Genomic DNA, 20,830 nt, shown 5'->3' on the forward strand with positions numbered 1-20,830 from the left:
TATTATGCATCATGGTAGGTATACTCTGCATTGAACCTTCATTAGTGAAACAATAATATCTACTCAAGAGCCAATAGTATTCTCAACATTGAACTATGACTGCTTAAGGGAAATAAATAATTATTGCACGCACATAATATTCCAGGTGTTCATATAAGCTTTAATAGCCAGCACATTAAGGCCTTGTGCGATCCCATAATTCATGAGTGTGTTCGAGAATTAGCCCAAATCTCGTAGGTAGCAGCCCCACAACCACACCTACATAGGTGAATTCTGTCAAGGGTGCTCTTGTAACTATGACACTCCACTCAATAAGAGCTACATAAATTCAATAAGAGTTTTTTTAATAACTCAACCTCTATAACGTTACAGGATAAATGCACTTACATCATAGGGACGTGTAAAAAGTAATTCAGTGCATTTCTCATGGTCATCATATGATCGTTCTTCTCATTGAACCCAGTTACAGGATCTTTGGTCCCTAGGTTGAGTATCCTCATACATGGCTCTTGCTATATTCAATGGGTTTTAACCCCATCCCCCTCGATGTATTTCAGACTCTATCTCTTGTTAATGCCTTAGTTAATGGATCTACAAGATTATCACTAGATTTAATATAATCTACATTTATGATGCCATTATTCATATGAGATCTCACAGTACTGTGTATTCTTCTGATATGCCTAGATTTACCGTTATAATAATGGTTATTAACTCGACCAATTGTTGCGATGCTATCACAATGAATCAATATAGGTGGAATCGATTTTTCCCAACAAGAGATTTCATTTAACAAATCTCTTAACCAATTTGCTTCTTCACTAGTTGCAGCTAAAATAAAAAGTTCAGCATCCATTGTTGAATTAACAATAATGGCTTGCTTTTTCGATTTCCAACTTATAGCACCACCCCCTAAGGTAAATAAGTAACCAGTAGTTGATAATGAATCACCTGACAAGGTATTCCAATCGGCATCATTGTAACCTTCAAGTACTGCAAGATACTTATTATAAAACAAGCCATATTTTGTGGTACCAGATAAACATTTCATAAGCCGCTCAATGGCTAGCCAGTGATCACTGCCAGGCTTGCTAGTAAACTTGCTAAGTACTCCAACTGCATAGGCAATGTTAGGTTTAGTATAGTCAAATGGCATAACTCAAGCTACCAATCATACTAGCATATTCCTTTTGATTAATTATATCCTCATCATTTTCAACAGGAAATAAACGCACATGAGGATCAAAAGGAGTAAGAACATGCTTGCACTTATAAAAATTATATTTTCTCAAAATTTTCTCAACATAATGCGACTGATCAAGAAATATACCATCACAGGTTTTGTTAATTTTTATTCTCAAAATATAATTAGCCTCACCAAGATCTTTTATATCAAAATGGCTACTAAGCATATTTTTAGTTTCCACGATGATATGCAAATTAGAGCCAAATATAAGTAAATCATCCACATAGAGGCTAATAATGACATGTGAATTTTATTCAGATTTATAGTAGATGCATTTATCACATTCATTAGTTTTATAGTCATTCTCAATCATGTAGGAATCAAATTTCTCATGCCATTATTTAGGGGTCTGTTTTAAGCTATATAGGGATTTAACTAGCTTGCACACTTTGCTTTCTTGACCGGGTTCCACGAAACCCTCAGGTTGATCCATATAGATTTCTTCATCCAGGTCTCCATTTAAAAATGTTGTTTTAACATCAATTTGATAAATTTTTAGATCATGAATTGTAGCCACTATAATTAATAATCTAATGGATGTAACTCTAGTAACCAGAGAAAATGTATCAAAAAAGTCAAGATCTGCTTGTTGTTTAAAACCTTTTTGCAACAAGTCTTACTTTATATTTATCAATAGTTCCATCCGGTTTAAGTTTTTTCCTCAAAACCCATTTACAACTAATAGTTTTACAACCTGGTGGCAAATCTGCTAAAACCCAAGTTTTATTGGATAGTAATGATTCCATCTCATCATTTACAACCTTGTTCCAAAAAACAGAGTCAGGAGATGCCAAAGCTTCTTGTAAAGTTAATGGAGTTTCCTCCACGTTAAAAACATAATAATCAGGGCCAAAATCTTTTTCTAATATGGCTCTTTTACTCCTTCTAGGTTCAAAAACTATAGTGTCTTGGTTTTGTGAAAGAGGAGTAAAGGAACCGGTTTCAGATAAAATATTTTCTTGATAATTTTGACCCCCACCATTTTTAGATTTAAAAGGAAATTTTTCTTCATGAAAAATTGCATCACCTGATTCAAAAATTATATTTTTTTCAATATCAAAAAATCTATAGGTTGTACTATTTGTTGCATATTCGAAAAAAGCACAAGTGATAGATTTCACACCTAATTGAGGTCTTTTAGGGTCCATAAGTCTAACAAAAACAAGACAATTCCAAACCCTCAAATATCCCAAATTTGGCTTATGCCCTTTCCACAACTCAAAAGGTGTAACTTTTGTTTTTGTTTTTGTTTTTGATTTTTTTTTTTTCATGTGGCACTTTATTAATAACATAGCATGTAGTTAAAATCGTTTCTCCCCACAAATTTGAAGGAGCACCTGCTTCAATTAGCATAGTATTTGTTAAATCAGTTAAAGTTCTATTTTTCCTTTCTGCTACACCATTAGATGCAGGTGAATATGGAGTAGTTTCATGGATTGTTCCCAAAGACTGAGCAAACGAGTTGAATCCAAAATATTCATACTCCCGGCCTCTATCACTTCCATATCTTTTAATCTTTTTACCGAATTGATTTTCAACTTCAAGAAGGAATTCTTTAAATTTTTCAAAAGTATCACTTTTATTTTTCAACAAGTATACATAAGTGTATTTTGAAAACTTATCAATAAGAGTGATAAAATATCTATTTCCACCACATGTTAAAATTCCTTCAAATTCACATAAATCAATATGAATTAATTCTAGCAATTTAGTATTTCTCACCACACTTTTGTGAGGCCTTTTAATATTTTTGCTTGACTGCAAATTTCACATTTCTCAAAATTATTTGTTAGTCTGGGAATTAATCCTAAACTACTCATGACTCTCACATATCAGCTATTAATATGACATAGACGAGCATGCCAAAAATTCATAGAAGATAGCATGTAAACAGAAACATGTGTTTTCTTATTCTCAACATTTAATTTAAACATTCCATTACATGCATATCTTTTTCCCACAAATATGCCTTTTTTAGTGATTGCATATTAGTCAGATTTAATGGTCTGCTTGAAACCAACTTTGTTAAGCAAATAACTCGACATCAAATTTTTCCTTATGGATGGTGTGTACAACACATCTTTTAAAACAAGCACACGTCCAGAGGTAAATTTCAGCTCAACATCTCCACACCTGAGCACCTTGGTTAAACTAGAGTCACCAAGCATAACAGTCCTCTCCTCATTAAAAGGAGCAAAATCTTTGAACTAATCTTTATCATAGCAGACATGCCTATTGGCACCAGAGTCTGCCCATCACCATTCCACAGATTGAACCATAAAAATATCTGTAATCATAGCCACAAATGGTTCCTCGGTAACATTAGTCTGTGGTTGAGACTGTTGTTTCCGAAATTTGCAAGTTTGAGCAATATGCCCACTTTTGCCACACACAAAACATGTTACATTTGTCAGATCTTGTGAAGGGGGGGTTCTTGGTTCCATTTCTTTTGCCTCGGGTAATTTTCATTTTATGGCCTTCCAGGTTTTTTTTAGATTTTCTTAACTGGCTTCAAGTGACTATTTTTATGAAATCAACCTTTAGGTAAAGTACTTCCAGAAGTTAAATTTACCTTTACAGTGGAATGCTCTTATGTCATAAGCGCATCTTGTCCTCGTGCCTTCTCTTCCACCCGAATCTGTATGATTAGAGTCTCCAAGGACGTCTCTTTTTGTTTGTAATGCATTGACTTCTGAAACTCCCTTCAAGATGATGGTAGTTTGTCAATAATTCCTGCCATGACAAGATTGTCTCTAATTTTGATGCCTTCGGATCTAACTTCAACCACTAGCATATGAAAATATTGCACTTGCTCCACCACTAATTTTCCATCTATCATCTGATAGCGGAAAAAACGGCTTACAACATATTTTTTAGTGCCTGCCTCTTCAATGTCATATTTATTCTGTGAGGCTTTCCAAATTTTCTTGGCAATGGTGTAAGTAGTATCATAATAATCATAAAATTGATCCAAAAGACAATTCAAAAGATAATACTGACATTTATACTCATCTGTGTTGTATTTCTCGATTTGTTTCAAGATGAGTGGCATACTCCTCGTCGGTCATCTCTTCAGTGAGGACTTTGTTCAGATTTTTCTCGGTCAGGATATAGGCCACCTTGAGGAGACTGAGGTAGAAAAACACCTTGCCTTTCCATCTCTTGAAATGGGCTCTCTTGAACCGGAAAGACTTGTTAAGATTGCTGATATTCTCATTGGACTTCTTCGATACTGGCTCCATGAATTTTAATGATTGAATCTCCTTAAAATTGTTGGTGATAATTACAAATAAAACACCAGAAAACACAAATAATAAAAATTACAATTGTAACGCCCTCAGAATGATACATAAAACCCATCACTTTAGACATGCATTGAAATAAGAGAAATCATCCATTTATATTTATCAGAGTAGTTCTTACAATAGTATTACATGTTAACAACAAAAGCAAATGCCTTACGGGCTTACAGCTTTCCAAGTCAACACTTGGTTACACAAAAGAAGAGTACTAACTCTATACAAAGTAAGCCCTTGGCTTGATATACATGTAATACATCAAAATAAACAAAAAGAGTCTTCAACTCTCATCATCATCCAAGCTATGTCCTTGGAGGTGGCATGCTACCTGTACCTGAAAATAGTGTCCCATATAGGGTGAGCCAATGCCCAGTAGAGATATGCTAAACACAGTATGGGCAATAACTAAGACATTAGCAATTGATAAATGTTCAATTTCCATAAACCATTTCACAACCCATTTTCATTTCATTTTTTTTTCCATTTCTTATCAATTTCACAATTAACATCAACGGCTCAGAACCTGGCCAACCACTTACATGAGACAGTGACTCATATTAAACGTTTCCCATTTGACAATAGATAAACATACTAGTTATATCAACATCTCAACAGATAAGAATATTAGCTATATCAACACTTCCAAAGATATGCATATGAGCTATATCAACACATTAACTGACAAGCATATGAGCTGTATCAGCGGAGTCCATCCCCTATCTTCTCCCAAACAACATTCGGTTTAGAGGTCCATTCCCTATCTTCCTCTAAACCGCGGAATACATCCCCTATCTTCTCCCCCACACACAACGTATATACACAAAGGTCATATACATAATCAATCAATATATAACGTTAATGTATTCTATCAGCTGTCATACTCCATGACATAACCAATTGATTATTTTTAGTTTTCCTAATCATCATGCATTGTCTATAACAATCAAAACTACCCTCCACCGGTAGCCCAAGCAAGTATTTCTAAACAGATAACAAAAGCTCCAACAGATAAAATATCAATGTTTTCAAAAGTGTGTGATTAATAAATCCAACTCCACCATTCTACTACATAATGAGACAATTTCATTATTTCCAACTCAATTCCAAATATCAACACTTTTCCCAAATTAATTATACCAATTAATTTACACAACAAATTTGGGTTTTTACCCCATTTCCCAATATTGACCCAATGGTCTATATATTAACAACTAACAACAATATCCTTATTTTGAAACCCAAAATACCCATTTTAGAATCAAAATAACAAAACCCTCTTTTAACATTTTGAAACCCTAAGTCCCAAAATTACTCAACTTCAACACTTTATCAAAACAACCAAAAATCGATGTCAAAGACCATAAGAGTGAGTAGGAATCCCTACCTCAAATTCGGAGCCCAAGGGAAGAAGATGACGAAAACGAAGATGCTCCAAATCCCAAAATTTTTAGGTTAGAAGATAGACCTCGATGATCCACACAACTTTTACAAAGCCCCAAGGTGAGGAAATCACTTCTACTAGATCAATACCTAGAGAGAAGGGAGTTTCTAGAGAGAGAGGCTCTCAAAAACGAATTTGGGAAAGTAAGAGAGAGAGGAAATGTAGAAAAATGATTCAAAAATGCCCAGCTGCCCTCTGTTATACGACATTCCCGCTCGAGCGGAAAACACAACGCTCGAGCGTCAAGAACAAAAGACTAGGTCCGCTAGAGCGCAATAAGGCCCGCTCGAGCGCCAAGACACAAGAATAAAGTATATCCGCTCGAGCGCGAAAACCAGTTCGCTCGAGCGTAGATTTCCCCCTCCCAGAACTTTACAGAAAAAGTACTACCCGCTCGAGCGCCAACCAGCCTGCTTGAGCGCGACCCACTCGAGCGCAGGAAATCTGCTCGAGCGTAGAAATCACACCTGCAGAAGTTTTGCAGAGGCATGAGATACTGGGAGTGTATAAAACCCGCTTGAGCGCAAAATCCCCTCTCGAGCGTACAACTAAAAGCCAAACTCCGCTCGAGCGCAAAATGACCCGCTTGAGCGTAAAACCAAAAACTTGGGCAACTAGATTTGAGACTTAGGCTCAACCAACCTGTAACACACCTGCCCAAAACATCCTAAAACTCACACAAATGGAATTTAAAGGGTGACAATGAGTTATACAGCCACCAACATCACGGAACCAAGGTCCGGAAAGCAATAAATACAGAAAGGGAAGACCGGGATCACTATAAAAATAACTATTAAAAGGGCTTAGGCGCGAGAAATTTGCTCTCTTTAAGGAGATTCAAGCCCTCTGCGGTTAGGCAAAGCCTCACACCGATGCAGCAGAAAAAACCTTAACTTGTCCCCTCCATGATACAAAAGCTCGACTAAGTCGTATGGTTCACCAATACTGAACAATTAGTTGAACCCAAAACTTTATCACATATACCTTTTGTTTCTTTGCCTGATAATCTCACACAAAAATAATAAAACAACAAAACCTTCTTATATTTTCCAAGATAAGAAGTTAGCTCAATTTATAGGAGAGGAAAACTTGGTGGGCAAGTGTCTTGGAGGAGAGGAAACTTGGTGGGCAAGTTTCTTGGAGGAGACAGAAACTTGGTGGGCAAGTTGGTTGGAGGAGAAGAAAAGAGAACTTGGAGAGAAAGACAATTTTCTTAGAGGCAAAGAACGGTAGCTTGGAGAACACGTTGCTTGAAATCCAAACACACCATATAATCTATAACACATTATAATATTAAAATATCTGCTAGCACATTCTATCTATAAGAATATCCAATCCAACCCTTTTTTGTATATGGGGGATTTTCCATCTATGTAAGTTTTTTATTTAGAAGTTTCTATAGTTGTGTTCTATCTATTTGTAAATCTGATTGACACCTTTGCCTTGAATGATTTTAGGTTCTAATATAGAATATGACTTTCACTTTGTAGATTAAGGTTTGAATTTGATTATTTATGTGCATATGTGAATTGATGAATTTGTGCACATATTTGAAGATTTTCTTGATCAAATAACTTTATGATGGTTTTTTTGGTGGGCTTGTGTTTTAAAGAAACGGTAAATTACACTTATCTCATGAGGTTTTTGAAAAATATAGAAACTTTTTTTTGGTAGTTTTAATAATTACAGAAACTTCTCATATTATTGCTGATAATATCAAGATTTCCTTACTTCATTAATTTAGCACAAACGGTGTTAATTGACTATTCAAAATGACCATATTACCCCTTTGAATTGAGCGGGAAGATGCAATCTATCAAATTAACCATTAAGCTATTTAAATGAAATTTTTGTTGGAAATGGTTATACAATTTTGGATAAAACCAGAATTTTTTCCTAAGTTCGGTCTATTTTTTAGGTGGGCCCCGAGTATCGATTTACTCGGGTCAAAGTGGTAACGCGTTCTATGCCGCGTTGTGATTCACGTGGTATATTTGGTTGCTCAAAACCATTACCGAGTGAATGGGAAATTGAAGCCAAAGTGTGCTCCATGAAAATGGAGTTTTGGTGAAATTCCTTAAGGTTGTAAATTGGCTTGTCCCACATTGATTTGGTGGGAAGTTTTGAAAGGGTTTATAAGGCTTAGGGTGAGATACTTGGGGTGTGCCCCAAGGGGTACCCAAGTGTTTTAGAGGGAGAGGTTATGGGCAAAATGGGCTAGACCCATTGGACCCAAAAATCACCACACACGCGCGCGCGCGCCGCCGCCGCCGTCCATCCGGCCGGTTGGGTTGGGCTTCTAATCTTTTTGGGCCAAAAACATTTGAATTTAATTTTATTTTTTATTAAAATAAAATCCATAATTCAAATTAAATTGGTTTGGATTTTTTGTTCATCCAAACAGGGCCCTTCCCGGTTTCAAACAGAAATAAACTGTTTTGGAATTAGTGCACACCCAAACAGGGCCCTTCCCGTAATTGCTATCTGTTTGAATTGTTGAATCTGTTTGAAATTCAAAACCCAACAGGTATCATACCTGTTCAATTCAAAACCAAGAGCCACATACCTGTTCAATTCAAAACCAAGGGCCACCTTCACATCTATAAATAGGACCACCCTCATTTGATATTTTGCATTCAGAAATTTCGTATTTCATCTCTGCTAATTCTATTCTTCATCTTGCTGCATTTTATTTCCGAAAGAAAGAGTGTAAACACTTAGTGTGTTCGTAAGGCAAACAATTAGTAGTGCTGCTATTGTTTGTGGTAGATCATTTCATCCTGGGAGATAGACGTCCAAATTCTGAAAGCACCGTGGAGAGGACGAATCTGTCTTAAGGACACAGTGTCAAACACTGGACTTAATCAGAAAAATCATTCGAAGAAATTAAATCAAGTAAGTTATTTAATTTACTTTCAGTGTTGTTTTAATTTGTTTATTTATTCAGATTTTAATTTTGTTTTTGTAACAAAATAAAATCTATTTTTTTATTTATATATTTTTATTTCAAGTTTGATTTTTGTAATCAAACATATTCTCTCATTTTTCTTTATTTCTTTATATTCTGGTTGTTGTTTAGTACACAACAGAATTTAATTAATTTAAATACAGTGAAGATTGCCTAACAATCTTAAGACAGATTCCTTTTTGGGTATCTTCATTGTATTTAATTTTCTGTGTTTTCAAATTAATATTCTGGTTGGAAAAACAAATAGTGATTTATGCTATTTGACAGATAGTAGTAATATACTGTCTCTTTTCTTTGACAACAACTAGTAGTACGATACTGGTGTCATTAACAATTGAGAATATTATTTGGTATTACAGAAAATTCTTGTGATATTTTATTTTTCTAGTTTTAGTAACAAGGAAAATAAAATTATTTTGTTGTTATAATTATTTTCTGGTTTTAGTAACTAGAAAATTAATTTGTGTTTTTATATTTTCTGATTTTTGTAATCAGAGATTATGGCTACTACAACTGAAACTGCATCTGGCAGTGGTACTCCTATTGTTACACCTACATCGGTCCCTATCCAGAACCATGTTCATGTACCAATCAATCATGGAGAAAAACCGAAAAAATTTAACGATACCGAGTTTAAGAGATGGCAGCAGAAGATGCTGTTCTATCTTACAACTCTTAATTTGGCCCGGTTTCTCCATGAAGAGGCTCCAGCACTTAAAGAGGGTGAAAGTGATCGGCAAGTTGTTGCCGCTGTAGATGCTTGGAAACATTCAGATTTCCTGTGCAGAAACTACATCCTAAATGGCCTTGACAATATGCTGTATAATGTATACAGTCCTCTGAAAATAGCAAAAGAATTGTGGGATTCTTTGGAGAAGAAATACAAGACAGAAGATGCCGGCACGAAGAAATTTGTCGTCGGTAAATTTCTGGACTTTGTTATGGTAGACTCCCAAACGGTAATATCTCAAGTTCAAAGTTTTCAAAAAATTTTGCATGATATTCATTCAGAAGGTATGTCTCTTAGCGAGTCATTCCAAGTCGCTGCTTTAGTGGAAAAGTTACCACCGGCTTGGAAAGATTTCAAAAATTATTTAAAACATAAACGCAAAGAGATGACTATGGATGAATTGATTGTAAGATTAAGAATTGAAGAAGATAACCGAAAGGCTGAAAAGAGGAATGGGAAAAATCCTATTGAGTCCAAGGCTAATGTGGTTGAACAAGTTCATAAACCACATAACAAAAAGAGGAAGTTTACTGGAGATGGTCCTAAACAAGGCGATAGTAGCAAGAAGTTCAAAGGAAAATGCTATAACTGTGGCAAAACTGGACATCGAGCTTCTGACTGCCGCCGCCCTAAAAAGAATCATGGAAGTACAAGTAAGAAGACCACCAATCAGGCCAATGTAACAGAATTGGATTACATCTCTGACGGAGTGAATGACATCAACCTTTCTGCTGTGGTGTCTGAGGCTAACTTGGTGGGAAATCCCAAAGAGTGGTGGGTTGACACTGGAGCAACTCGTCACATATGTGCGGACAAGAAGATGTTCACTACCTACAATGAGGCTGCAAATGGTGAACAACTTTTCATGGGAAATTCTTCTACTTCTACTGTGGCTGGACAAGGGAAAGTAATCTTGATGATGACATCAGGGAAAGAACTGACCCTCAACAACGTACTGCATGTACCTGACATCCGGAAGAATTTAGTTTCTGGGTCTTTGTTAAGTAAAAATGGTTTTAGGCTTGTATTTGAGTCTGATAAATTTGTATTAACAAAGAGTGGTATGTATGTTGGTAAGGGATACATGAGTGATGGTCTCTTTAAGTTGAATGTAATGACAGTTGTACCGAAAGTTGCTATGAATAAGAATAACACATCTTTTGTTTATATTCTTGAGTCAAATTTATGGCATGGTAGATTAGGACATGTGAATTTTGATGCTTTGCGTAGATTAATTGGTTTAGATCATATACCAAAGTTTGAAATTAATCCTAATCATAAATGTGAAATTTGTGTAGAAGCGAAACTAACTAAGGCTCCATTTAAATCGGTTGAAAGAAAAATCAAACCTCTAGAATTAATTCACACTGATGTATGTGATTTAAAATTTATTCAAACTAGAGGTGGCAAAAAGTATTTCATAACATTTATCGATGATTGCACAAGATATTGTTATGTTTATTTACTTAGAAGTAAAGATGAAGCCTTAGAAATGTTTAAACTCTACAAAACAGAAGTTGAAAATCAACTTGGTAAAACCATTAAAATGGTTAGAAGTGATAGGGGTGGTGAATATGATGCACCATTAAATGAATTTTGTGCACAACATGGCATTATTCATCAAACTACAGCCCCTTATTCTCCACAGCAAAATGGAATTGTTGAAAGGAAGAATAGAACCCTAAAAGAATTGATGAATGCCATGTTACTAAGTTCAGGCTTACCACAAAACTTGTGGGGGGAAGCAATATTGTCTGCTAATTATGTTCTTAATAGAATACCCCACAAGAAAACCAAAAGCATTCCTTATGAATTGTGGAAAGGTCGACCACCTTCCTACAAATACTTAAAAGTGTGGGGGTGTTTGGCAAAAGTTGAAGTACCTGTTCCTAAAAAGACTAAGATTGGACCAAAAACAGTAGATTGTGTGTTTATTGGTTATGCTCAGAATAGTAGTGCATATCGGTTTCTGACTTATAAATCAGATATACCTGATATAAATGTGAACACTATTATAAAATCAAGGAATGCTGTGTTTTTTGAACATGTCTTTCCTTACAAGAAAGGACAGGAATTAAGTTCACAGAAAAGAACTTATGATTGTACACAAAGTCAAGAGACTAATGACAATCAAACACAAGAGACTAGTAATAGTCTCGACCAACAGGATTTAACTAATGATGAACCAAGACGCAGTAAAAGAGCAAGAACATCAAAATCCTTTGGTCCAGATTTTCTGACATACTTGTTAGAAAATGAACCTCAAAGCTTTAAGGCAGCAATGACAGGTCCTGAAGCACCTTTGTGGAAAGAGGCTGTTAATAATGAAATTGAATCCATTATGCAAAATCATACTTGGGAATTGGTGGATCTTCCACCAGGTTCTAAACCTCTTGGATATAAATGGATATTCAAGAGAAAAATGAAAGCAGATGGTTCAATTGATAAGTATAAAGCTAGACTTGTTGTTAAAGGTTACAGACAAAAGGAAGGTCTGGACTATTTTGACACATATTCCCCTGTGACAAGAATAACATCCATTCGCATGCTTATTTCTATAGCAGCGCTGTTTAATTTAGAAATACATCAAATGGATGTTAAGACAGCTTTCTTAAACGGTGATCTAAATGAAGAGATCTATATGGAACAACCCGAAGAGTTTGTAGTATCAGAGCAAGAAAAGAAAGTTTGTCGACTTGTAAAATCCCTTTATGGATTAAAACAAGCACCTAAGCAATGGCATGAAAATTTTGATCATGCAATGCTTACTAATGGGTTTAAGATAAACGAATGTGACAAATGCGTCTATGTTAAAAACACTGACCAAGGATATGTCATAGTTTGTCTTTATGTGGATGACATGCTTATCATTGGAAGCAGTCAAAACATGATCAAATCAACTAAGCAGATGCTTAACAAAAGATTTGATATGAAAGATATGGGGGTCGCAGATGTTATATTAGGAATGAAAATTACTAAAACATCTGACGGATATGCATTATCTCAATCTCATTATATTGAGAAAATTCTTGATAAATTTATCAAGGATGATTTGAATTTAGCTAGAACACCTGTAGACATCAGTCTTTATTTATCGAAAAATAAAGGTGATGCAGTGTCTCAGTTAAAATACTCCCAAATCATTGGAAGCCTAATGTACCTAATGAATTGTACTCGTCCTGATATAGCTTATGCTATCAGTAAATTGAGTAGGTACACTAGTAACCCTGGAGAAAACCATTGGAAAGCGATCATTCGAGTTCTTAGATATCTAAGTTTTACTCGTGATCATGGTTTGAACTTTACTCGATATCCAGCAGTACTCGAAGGTTATTGTGATGCAAATTGGATATCGGATACTAAAGATTCAAAATCCACTAGTGGATATGTCTTTACTCTAGGAGGCGCTGCTGTTTCTTGGAAGTCCACGAAATAAACTTGCATCGCACGATCCACAATGGAATCCGAGTTCATTGCTTTGGACAAAGCAGGAGAAGAAGCAGAATGGCTTCGTCACTTCTTAGAAGACATTCCAATGTGGCCAAAACCTGTGCCAGCTATTTGCATTCATTGTGATAGTCAATCTGCAATAGGCAGGGCACAGAATCATATGTATAATGGTAAGTCACGACATATTCGTCGTCGACATAATACCGTAAGACAATTGTTGTCAAACGGAATAATCTCAATAGATTATATAAAATCTAAAGAGAATATTGGGGATCCGTTAACAAAAGGTTTGACAAAAGAGCTAGTGTATAGTTCATCGAAGGGGATGGGATTAAAGCCTATTACATAAGAGTCGTCATAATGGTAACCCTACTTATATGACTGGAGATCCCAAGAACTAAGTTCAAAGGGACAACTAAGTTATGTATGGCTCGCCAGAAATCACCAAGGGATTAAAATTCCTACCCATTCCTATGGTGAGAGTGATATCTGCAACATATGTTGTCTGCAGGGGTATAAGGATAGGCTTTGCTTTTAATGATTACTTATATCTTGATTAAGACATAAAATCAAGATGAGTATAAGGAGATACTCACAATAAGAATCACCTATATGAGTGTTGAACTGGGGCCGGTTCTATGAGAATGAAGAGGCTAAATTCTCTAGAAACACTTATGAAAACCAGGGGCGTTCAAGGCCAAAATGAACACAACAGTGAGAACCACGATGTGTTAGAAGATATTTTGTGTGAAATCTATTGTCTTGGCTTACACAAACGGCTGAACAATTCAAGGCATCGCGTCCATTGGTTAGCCAGTAAGTCCGATAGGTTATCACTAGGGAAGGTTCAAAGCCGAAAACTACCTATCCTGATGCAAGATATTTTCGACTTATACTCTTTCGTTAAAGTCTGCATATTGTTGCATTTCCGTTGTCATCAAATTCCATTCATGTGGGGGATTGTTGGAAATGGTTATAAAATTTTGGATAAAACCAGAATTTTTTCCTAAGTTCGGTCTATTTTTTAGGTGGGCCCCGAGTGTCGATTTACTCGGGTCAAAGTGGTAACGCGTTCTATGCCGCGTTGTGATTCACGTGGTATATTTGGTTGCTCAAAACCATTACCGAGTGAATGGGAAATTGAAGCCAAAGTGTGCTCCATGAAAATGGAGTTTTGGTGGAAATTCCTTAAGGTTGTAAATTGGCTTGTCCCACATTGATTTGGTGGGAAGTTTTGAAAGGGTTTATAAGGCTTAGGGTGAGATACTTGGGGTGTGCCCCAAGGGGTACCCAAGTGTTTTAGAGGGAGAGGTTATGGGCAAAATGGGCTAGACCCATTGGACCCAAAAATCACCACACGCGCGCGCGCGCCGCCGCCGCCGCCGTCCGTCCGGCCAGTCGGGCGGGCTGGGCTTGGGTGTGTGGTTGGGTTGGGCTTCTAATCTTTTTGGGCAAAAAACATTTGAATTTAATTTTATTTTTTATTAAAATAAAATCCATAATTCAAATTAAATTGGTTTGGATTTTTTGTTCATCCAAACAGGGCCCTTCCCGGTTTCAAACAGAAATAAACTGTTTTGGAATTAGTGCACACCCAAACAGGGCCCTTCCCGTAATTGCTATCTGTTTGAATTGTTGAATCTATTTGAAATTCAAAACCCAACAGGTATCATACCTGTTCAATTCAAAACCAAGAGCCACATACCTGTTCAATTCAAAACCAAGGGCCACCTTCACATCTATAAATAGGACCACCCTCATTTGATATTTTGCATTCAGAAATTTCGTATTTCACCTCTGCTAATTCTATTCTTCATCTTGCTGCATTTTATTTCCGAAAGAAAGAGTGTAAACACTTAGTGTGTTCGTAAGGCAAACAATTAGTAGTGCTGCTATTGTTTGTGGTAGATCATTTCATCCTGGGAGATAGACGTCCAAATTCTGAAAGCACCGTGGAGAGGACGAATCTGTCTTAAGGACACAGTGTCAAACACTGGACTTGATCAGAAAAATCATTCGAAGAAATTAAATCAAGTAAGTTATTTAATTTACTTTCAGTGTTGTTTTAATTTGTTTATTTATTCAGATTTTAATTTTGTTTTTGTAACAAAATAAAATCTGTTTTTTTATTTATATATTTTTATTTCAAGTTTGATTTTTGTAATCAAACATATTCTCTCCTTTTTCTTTATTTCTTTATATTCTGGTTGTTGTTTAGTACACAACAGAATTTTATTAATTTAAATACAGTGAAGATTGCCTAACAATTTTTCACTCACCTTTTCTGAAATTTTGCATATATATATATATATATATATATTATTAAAGACTCATACATATTTTAACATAATACATTAATAATTTAATATAAGACCCTAATCATATAACATTTATTTCACACTATATAACTAATGAAAATTTTTTCAATTTTAATTAATGCATTTATTATTTAATTTTTTTTCTTTTCTTTTTTTATGTTGAAACAAATGGATTAATTTTTTTTTCCAGCAATTTGTCATACTTATTTATTCATATGTAAAAAAAATTATTCATCTCTAAATTGTTAAGATAATATTACAACATTAAATAATTAAAAAAAAAACTTAATTTTCATTGATAAAATACTTAAAAAATATAATGAACACGGTAAATTAAAGCAATATTATGGACTTTTTCTTTCATATTTGTAAATGAACCATATAATTGAATATTGAGAGTTAAAGCATCTAATATATGTGGATCACAGAGACTAAGTGTAAAATCAGGAAAACAATTAAAATGAATGGGTCCTTTGTGGAGACCAGTTTCCATCATACCCATAAGACTATCATTGTAATCAATAAAACATGCATCTCTTAAATATAATAAAACAGAAGTATTTTTACCGTGTGGAGTTAATGGTTTTATTCCAACTTGAATTAATCCTAAATGAATAAAATTGTGACCAGTTTTTAAATGTCTTTTAATAGTGTTAGCATCAAATAATTGACAGGTTTCACGAGGCTTTTCGAAAGCATAAACTTGTTCTAAAGTTTTAACATGCAGATTAACATGAAAAGTGGATTGGAAAAAAGTAATTTTATAAATTTCTTTAACAGACAATTTTGGGATATTCCAACTTAAATCAATTTTATCATTCTGTATTTCTACATCTTCTTCATTAATCACTAATGCTTGATTAGGTATTAAAGGCAAACTTGTTGACCTAGAACTGACTGACGAGCTACTTTTAAATAATCGACTCATATTTCTAACGAGGTAAATGACTTACAGGAATCTTAATACATTGTCTAAATTTATCATGTTTTCACATACTCTGTTTTCACACATACCCATTTCGGAAGACCCCTAAAATCCAACACTGCCTAACCAAAGGACTTACCAAGGATTGGGACGAAGGTTGGGTGGCTAGTTACAAAGTGGAAAGACACAGATAATATTTTGGACAGATTAAGATGACAGAAGGCAGATACGAAGCAGAATAGAGACAGATTAATCAGAATTAACCAGACAGTAAGCAACAAATAGTTGGTTAATCATAATTAACCAGACATTAATCAAAAATATATTTTATCACTGATTTGATTTGATTTTTTTTTTTAAATTCACACTGAATTGTTATTTTCTCTTAATAGTTGTTTATGGGATACATTATTGCACCTTTACATTAAATACATATTGCTATTTTTGTCCAAATTTTTAGTATTTTTCAAGGTAATTTATTTCTTTTTTACACCAAAATGACAGTGTATTAACAGAAGCCCCTGGGAGCGAAGCTTTAAAATTGATTAATTCCAGATTTGTTTCTCTCTAAAATTAATGTTAGATAACATTCTAATAATTTAATATAAGACTTATTTCATACTATGTAAATAACATAAAATTTATCATTTTAAGTAATACATTTATTATTAAATTTTTCTTAAAGTTGAAATAATTAATTTTTTTTCTTGACAATTTGCATTACTTATTTATTCACATGTAAAAAATTATTATTTTATCTTTTCTCAATATTATTCTCAAATTTTAATTTTTATCTTTGGGCCATTAAACTTCTTGTTGATGCATATTTAAAAAAACTTAAATTAATATTTCTTACATGATTAAAAAAATTTAAAAATAAATATAGAAGTTAAAAAAAAAATCTTACCTCCTCTGAGGTTATCAACACCAATTTTAACCATAAATGCACTAAATTTAATTTACCATATTAAATATATATATATATATATATATATAATTATTATTTATTTTTCATAATGTTTTTCAAAATATAAATGTAATTTCTTGATTATATTTTTTTACACAAGTTTTTGAGCTTTTATAGAAAAAATAAAATAAAATAAAACTATTAATAAAGGTGAGAAATTAATTTTAAGATTTCATGATCCTTCATTTCCTATCAACTAATTTTAATCTACTGTGAAGTGATTATGTTTTTTTTACTTCTATATTTATTTTTTAATTTTTTTAATCATGTAAAAATATTATCCCGTGTTTCTTTAAATATGCATCAAGTAGAAGTTTAATAACCTAAAGATAAAAATTAAAATTTGAGAATAATAGATGATTGAGAAAAGATAAAATAATAAAATATATAGTTTGACAAGCAAGTAAAGTTAAGAGATCCTAATTAACGACCTCAATGTTGTACAATTCAGCCTTAATCATATCCTCCAACTTACAACTTGCTAGTCCTCAAGCAAGTAATAAAAATAAAATAAAATTAAACAAAATCTAGCTATTACTTCTTTCGTGGGGAAACGGTTGCATTTAGCATATGCAACAAGCCTTTAAACCACAAAGTTACCACAAGTGGACGAGTAAAGTCTCGTGAGGGTTTTCAGAAATGATACCCACAGACATTAACATATTCATATATGCCTAACAATTAACCACACTACTCCACCTAACAATCAACTTATGTGCCATTGTAGTGTGATATTAAGACATAATGAGACATTAAATGCATAGTGGACAAGCATGAAGGAATCTATTGAGTCAAAACCATAATTCAGTTAATACAAAAGTAAAGTCCCCTGTACTCGTGCATGCTAGTAGACAAATCATCAGTACTCTCGGTGTAAAGTGATATCTCCATATTAGTTATCTGTCCACTATAATAGCCCAGTGTAACTTATAATAACACCCAACATATATAGAAAAACTAAACTATTGCAGCCAAGATTCTCAAAAGGCTTTTTTTATTATTATTATTATTATTTTTTTTAAATGACGGTGCAATGTCTTGATCCATTAAGCTTTCTAATTAACTCATGTAACAAGCATTGGGCCAATGACTCCCAAACCAGGCGGTTTTAGGGCACTAGGTGTGAAGACACCCCTACGGGCTTAATTACTCGAGTTGGAAAGGCTATGAATCCGAACAAGTCATTCTCCTTATTTTTCCTTAACTATGCAATGTCTAAGTCCCTTAAGCTTTCTAATTAACCCATGTAGAAAGTATTAGGCCAATGACTCCCAAACCAGACGGTTTTAGGGAACTAGGTGTAGAGACACCCCTATGGACTTAATAACTCGAGTTAAAAAGGCTACGAACCCAAACAAGTCAAGTTTTTATTTTTATTTATTTATTTATTTTTTTTGAGAATCTTGGCCCCTCATTTATTCTTTCTGTAACCCTAGCCATTATCAATGATGTAGACCAGAGATTATAATAAAGAGGTCACCGTTATGAGAGTGTGTTCATGTGAATTAAGGCATACTCCTGACAAGTGTAGTAATACCACAAACACAAACCACTCTCCTAGTGCAAACATCACATGCAAGTATCTACCCAATAAACCCTTTTCATAAAAGTCTACTATGCTCTCCAATTAACATATGCAAATATCATCATCCTACAAGCAAGAAGTCACATCAAGTGAAGTAATGCAATAAAGTGAAACAGGTATAAGTATGAATTATGAGCCAACTAGAAATGCACAAAAGAAAATACAACCCTCATCCCCCAACTTGAATATGACATTGTCCTCAATGGAAAGGTAAAGAGAAATGAGAGAAGATTACTAGAGATTGTAGGTGCACATCCAGGTAGGCATATAGTAACACACACACACACACACACACACTTCACAAACTTTTTTTTTTGAAAGGAAGAAATAACTAAAAAGAAAAATAAAAATAAAAGAGACAAAGCAATATATAGGCTGATACTACTGAGAATCCGGTGGCGGTGGTGGCAAGAAATGCTGGGGAAAACAAGGCGTGCATCAAAGATCGCGTCTCAAAGGCTTCATCCTGAACCTGTTGGCCGAGCTGATCAAAACGCTGCTGGTTCGACTCTCGATATGTATAAAAGCAAGTTTGCAGTGATGTAACTGACTGCTGAATGTTGAGCTGGCGGGCGTGTAGCTGGTCGAAGGCTGCCTGAGAATAGTCTCAATGCGCTTGAAAATCCGTGCACAACCCTATGAGACTCTGGTGGTGATCATGAAGAGTACTGTGGACCTGAATCCCAGAGTGTTAAAGTTATAAGTACTCCTCACGAGTCATGGAGAATGGGTCCCCATGGGGAGGCACATGGGAGGCAAGATGAGGTGGTTGGTCGTGGATAGGGTCCGAGGCCTCATCAACCGGGGCACTAACATGCTGCGAAATGCGAGATAGGCTATGCTGCCATTCCCGCTGCTCGAAAGTTAGATAAGCTCGATCAATCTCATCAGTCGAATCAATGGGAGGCCGTTCAACTCGAAGACAAGTGTTAGAAAGTTGGCAAATGGCAGCGGCCAAGTCAGGTTCTGCATAGGTTGAGGCCGAATTACCTACTGTAGAAATTTTTGCATATGCATCCAAATGATGTGCACAAGTGGGACCTGATAGCCATGCTAATAACCGTGTAAGACCTGAACAAACTCCAAGCGATGCTCAGCTTTATGCCCAAGTAGAAGGGCATTCTTATATATGACGGAGTCAATGAATAACAAGCGGCTAGGTAGCTTCCTCTGGTGCAAGCATGTCAAACTTGTGTCACCGTGGGCTCTCGGGAAGTACTGTTGGATGAGGCTGTGTATGGATTGTTGGTCCTCAACTTCCGGGAATGGCTGGTATTCTGTCTTGGAGAAGAACACTAACGCGTCGGCAATTATGGATTCGGTGATGTTGACGAGATGGTCATCAATGGTGGACATCAGTCCTTCTTCGGTGAGTGACTCATACAGGTTCTAGTAGAAGAGCTGTACCAGACGAGGATAAGTGGGTGCTGTGACAGTGCAAAGACCCATCTGTTGTTGGAGTTGGAGCTGCTCAACGGCCCAAGAAGTAGCCGGGTCACGCTGAAAATATGAAATGTTGAACTGCGTGAGCTTGTGAAGCGGGCATGAAGCCCACTTCGACCGTGGCAAGTCATCCGATGGGGTGGTGAGGATGGTGGTGATGGTGCCGGTGGTGGCACCGAGGAGGATAAACCTCTAGCCTTTTTGGAGGCCCAGGTGGATAGCCGGCTACTCATATGATGCACACACCAAAAGCAAATAGACACAGACCCGTGGAGCTAATCATGAGAATAAAACAAAATATTAAAGCACAAGTCTGCCCACTAATGTACCACATGCAATTCTCATTTTTTTTTTATTTTAAACAAAATGAAATAGAATAATATAGACTTACATATTAACATTTAAACAAGTATTGAATTAAACTAAGAAGTAATACTAGGATAATAGAATACATCTAA

The 20,830-nt window shown here is 35.1% G+C and overlaps 1 pseudogene; it reads right to left on the bottom strand.

Moving 5' to 3' along the window:
* Positions 1–200: 200 nt before the first annotated feature.
* Positions 201–1,156, bottom strand: LOC145797564 (secreted RxLR effector protein 161 pseudogene; annotated as a pseudogene).
* Between the last annotated feature and the right edge of the window lie 19,674 nt (positions 1,157–20,830).

Source organism: Camellia sinensis, chromosome 8 (genome assembly GCF_055761805.1).
Source record: "Camellia sinensis isolate YWXY chromosome 8, ASM5576180v1, whole genome shotgun sequence".
NCBI classification, from domain to species: Eukaryota; Viridiplantae; Streptophyta; class Magnoliopsida; order Ericales; family Theaceae; genus Camellia; species Camellia sinensis.